Here is a 5,501-nt window from a genome sequence, read left to right on the forward strand (position 1 = left end):
GTAATATAAAAGTGCATAATAAAGCCCATTAAACATCCAAGATGGATAATATAATAGCATGAATACTTCATAAATTATAGATATGTTGGAGACGTATCAAGGCAGAGACCGGACCTTTACAAACAAGGTTGGGGCAATCTCCACAACTTAATTGGAGGCTCCCAACGACACCACAAAGCTTCACCACAATGGAATATGGCTCCGCGGTGACCTCAACCGTTTAGGGTGCTCAAACACCCAAGAGTAACAAGATCCGCAAGGGATGAGTGGGGGGAATCAAATTTCTCTTGGTGGAAGTGTAGATCGGGGCCTTCTCAACCAATCCCTAGAAAATCAACAAGTTTGATTGGCTAGGGAGAGAGATCGGGCGAAAATGGAGCTTGGAGCAACAATGGAGCTTGGGGATGGAAGAGGTAGTCAACTCGGAGAAGAAGACACCCCTTATATAGTGGAGAAACAAATCCAACCGTTATCCACCAACTCAGCCTACGTAGCACGGTACTACCGCGTCGGGGACGCGGTACTACTGCAAGAGCACACGGTACTACCGCAGGGCCCCGCGGTACTACCGCCCGTGCAGCAGAAACCAGAACAGCCCAAATGCAAAGAAGCAGAGGGCGGTAGAACCGCTGGCGCGGTACTACCACTCCCCCTTGCGGTACTACCATAAGGCAGGGATAGTCCAGATTTTGGGAAGGCACGGACATATAAAAATACATCCGTGGCAACTTCCGCTGAGTTGGGATCTATGCAAAAATCTGACACGGTAGTACTGCAAGCTAGGAGCGGTACTACCACGCGGGGTGCGGATGTAAAAAATTACATCCGCTCCTACTGCCGCGCAAGCTGCTGAGCCTGGCCAGAGCGCACGGTACTACCGCGCCCCTGGCGCAGTACTACCGCATAGGGCGCGGATGTAAAAAATTACATCCGCCCCTACTACCGCAATAGCAACAGTGCCTGGCCTGAGGCCACAGTACTACCACTCCAGGGAAGCGGTACTACCACGCCAGAGGCCGGCACTACCGCAAGGGCCTGCGGTACTACCGCTCCTAGGAGCAGTACTACCGCATGCCCTAGTTCAGCAAACATGACATTTTGCATAGACAAGAAAAGACAGAGGATGCTCCAAAGTGCCAAAGGAAAGGCAATGCGAAAGGAGTAGACGTGTACGTGATGATTCCACCCAAACCTTTCCAAAGCGGACCCCATCTACCGAAAAAGAAACATAGAGAAACGACGTCTTCAATAGTCTTCGAGGGGCACCAAATCGTCTTGTGCCTAGTGAAGAAATGTCTGAAATACTCAATGCACACGATTAGTCCACAAAAGCATTGTCATCAATCACCAAAACAACTAAGGGATAAATATGCCCTTACAACATGTTAAATTTGGAGTTAAGGTTTAGAAGATATGAGTATTTTAAAAAAACATTTGATATGTACTGCGGGTTTAATGTCAGAAACATTAGGGGTTTTTCTATAAAATAGCAAAACGGACAAATAATACCTATTTCTTTTATTAGTAGGTATAGACTAGTAGGAGTTTTCGTCATGTATGCTTGCACAGGTGTGCATTCGTGGTTTTTGTTTACGACAGATGGTCGGTTTGTTACATTCAATTTGATGATTTGTCATGATGATTATGCTCTGAAGTGGGTTAAAGTTCAATGATCTTTCCAAGATAAGAGAACGGCATTTACAGAATGGAAGCATTGCGAATATACAAGTCATTTATGTGTATTTTGCTCTTATTTAGGATTTGGTATATATTTGAGTAATTTATGTATACAAGCGGCGACTAGGGTTACGCCGCGCCGCCAACCCCTCCCTTCCGCATATCCCCTCGCCGCCAACCCCTCCCTTCCGCATATCCCCTCGCCGCCACTGGGGGTAGCCACTAGTAAGCCCGTGCGGCCGCCGGTGAGGGTGGCGTCGAGGCTTTCAAACACTCTGCTGCTGCACGGGACAGGGTTAATGACACCGAGGCGGCGGCCTCAGGCGGAGAGGGTGGCCTACATCCAGAGGCGAGTGGTGTGCGCTGGTGCTAGGGGTCGTTCCCCTCGGCTGGGTGGGGACAAGGAAGCGGTGAGCATTGGTCGCGGTACGGGGGTACCCCATAGTCTCCCGGCGACAGACCTGAAGATGACGCCTTTGTCGCGTGCTGCTTACTCTACCATGTCGGGTCTGGCCAGATCTAGTGGTTGGCTAGACGGAAGATGGGTTGGGACCTCTAAACTGGGAGAATTTCCTAGCCATCGACGACAGCCACGACCGCGACGATGCTCTGGGCCACGTTTCCCCCCTTGGAGGTGACGTCGAGGTACATCTCCCCTTTCCCTCCTTGTCCTTTATCAGGGCGAAAACTCTCAATCCCTGGGATTGAGTGGCAGTGGTGCTATGGCGTTGTCACCTCCTTTTGGAGGTGTCGTTTTAGAACTGTGGGACTGCGTGAGGGCAGTTGTGTGCTCGGTGTGCTCCTGTTGGCGGCTTGATTCAATTTCTAGTGGTGATGCACTAGAAATGTGCATGTTGAGATGGATGTGTGGCCACACAAGGAAGAACTGAGTCTGGAATGATGATATACAAGATAGAGTTGAGGTAGCACCGATTGAAGAGAAACTTGTTCAACATCATCTAAGATGGTTTGGTCATATTCAATGCAGACCTCCAGAAGTGCCAGTGCATAGCGGATGGCTAAACTGTGCTGATAATGTTAAGAGAGGTCAGGGTAGACTAAACTTGACATGGGAGGAGTCTGTAAAGAGAGATCTGAAGGACTGGAGTATCACGAGAGAACTAACCATGGACAGGGATGCATGGAAGCTTGATATCCATGTGTGCTAGAATCATGAGTTGGTTGTGAGATCTTATGGGCTTCACCTCTAGCCTACCCCAACTTGTTTGGGACGGTCGGTTCCTCTTCAACTCGTTGTGCTCTTCTTCCCCTTGTGGTCCATTTGTCCAACGGGTGAATGCCCTTGAGCCTGGGTGAGAGGGATAGTGTAGCCCTTAAGACAACGATGTGACGGTGATGATGAGGGGTTGTGGTCTTGGCAAGCTCTAGCCCATCCTTTGGCCATGTTTTCTTGAGGCAATCTCATTTCTAAAGCTTGCATTTGACACGACCCGTGATGTAGGCGACGACTTTGATCCATGGGCAATTTTCTTCGTGAGGTGGTTGTGTTTGACGTTTCATTAACTTACAACTTGTCCAGTCTTCATTGCGTGCTCTCGGTGAGCAATTCTACCTTGCCGACTGTGTGACGCCCTTTTATCCAGGGTAGGGGCTATCTTCGGAGGTGGAGGCGAATCGTTGTAGGATCGAAAGTATGTCTAGAGGGGGGTGATTAGACTACTTGACCAAATAAAAATCTACCCTTTTCCCAATTTTAGTTCTTGGTAGATTTTAGCAACTTACCACAAGTCAAGCAATCAACCTACACATGCAATTCTAAGAGTATACCAGTGGAATGTAAAACAATTGCACATGAAGGTAAAGGGATGAGATTGAGGGAGCAAACGCAATGTTGACACGAAGATTTTTTATCCGTGGTTCCGATAGGTGGTGCTATCGTACATCCACGTTGATGGAGACTTCAACCCACGAAGGGTAACGGTTGCGCGAGTCCACAGAGGGCTCCACCCACGAAGGGTCCACGAAGAAGCAACCTTGTCTATCCCACCATGGCCATCACCCACGAAGGACTTGCCTCACTAGGGTAGATCTTCACGAAGTAGGCGATCTCCTTGCCCTTACAAACTCCTTGGTTCAACTCCACAATCTTGTCGAAGGCTCCCAAGTGACACCTAGCCAATCTAGGAGACACCACTCTCCAAGAAGTAACAAATGGTGTGTTGATGATGAACTCTTTGCTCTTGTGCTTCAAATGATAGTCTCCCCGACACTCAACTCTCTCTCATAGGATTGGATTTGGTAGAAAGAAGATTTGAGTGGAAAGCAACTTGGGGAAGGCTAGAGGTCAAGATTTATGTAGTTGGAATGGAATATCTTGACCTCAACACAAGTGTAGGTGGTTCTCTCTCAGAAAATATGTATTGGAAGTGTAGGCATGTTATGATGGCTCTCTCCACGAACGAAGAGTGGGTGGAGGGGTATATATAGCCTCCACACAAAATCTAACCGTTACACACAAATCACCAAACTCGGTGGGACCGATTCAGAGAACTCGGTTGGACTAATTTAGTTCAAAAATGTGAACGTTAGGATTCTCGGTGGGACCGACATGTCAACTCGGTGGGACCGATGTCATTAGGGTTAGGGCATAACGTAATCTCGGTGAGACCGATTACACAAACTCGGTGAGACCGATTTTGGTAATAGCCAAACAGAGAGTTGGTCAGGCAAACTCGATGGGACCGATTCGCTCATCTCGGTTGGACCGAAACGTTACGAAGGGGAAACGGAGAGTTTGCATTGCAATCTCGGTGGGACCAATCGCTCATCTCGGTTTGACCGAAACGTTGCGAAGGGAAACAGAGAGTTTGCAATCCCATCTCGGTGAGACCGAGATCCCTATCGGTGAGACCGAATTGATTAGGCAGTATAAAGAGAGACTAGAACCTACCGGGGAGCCCTCGGTTTCTGGCAGTGGCTATGTCAACTGAACTCGGTGGCTCCGGATGGACAGAATCGGTGGGGCCGAGTTGGACTTTTTGGTTTAGGACATATGTGGATATGAGAAAGTAGTGGAGGGTTTTGGAGCATATCACTAATTGAGCAAGATCCTCATTAAGCAACACCTCATCCCTTCTTAATAGTATTGGCTTTTCCTATAGACTCAATGTGATCTTGGATCACTAAAATAGAAAATGTAGAGTCTTTTGCTTTGAGCTTGAGCCAATCCTTTGTCCTTAGCATTTTGAAGGGTCCACTTTCTAATCCATGCCATGACAAACATTGAGCTTTCCTGAAATATTTATCTTGGAATAGCATTAGCTCAATGAGCTATATGTTGTTAGGAATTACCAAAACCACTCAGGGATAGTTGCTCTTTCAATCTCCCCCTTTTTGGTAATTGATGACAACATATAGATCAAAGCTTCGACAAATGATAAATAAGATTGAAAAACATCGTCACTTTGAGAAGTATGTGATAAGCAAGAGCTCCCCCTAAATTTGTGCATTATTTAAGATTTGCTTTTGAATGCAAATGCACAATCAATTAGGATCATGGGTTACTCTTCCATGTCACATACATCTTGGTGGAGCGCTCAAAATGATAGAGATTAAAAGCATGCACTCATCACCAAGCAAAGTGAACGATCATAATATGATATGAAGGATAGCATTAACCAACAAGCATTAAGGGTAGCATATGATCAAACACTTGACCAAATAAGTATCTCACAAGGACATAAAGTAGTATCACACAAGCACGCAAAAAAGTTTCAAACCAACCAAAAAGAGTGCAAAGAGAGATAAAAACCAACACTCTCTCTCGAAGCCTATGATCTATACATTTTTCTCCCCCTTTGGCA

Source organism: Triticum aestivum, chromosome 3D, assembly GCF_018294505.1.
Source record: "Triticum aestivum cultivar Chinese Spring chromosome 3D, IWGSC CS RefSeq v2.1, whole genome shotgun sequence".
In the NCBI taxonomy this organism is placed as follows: Eukaryota; Viridiplantae; Streptophyta; class Magnoliopsida; order Poales; family Poaceae; genus Triticum; species Triticum aestivum.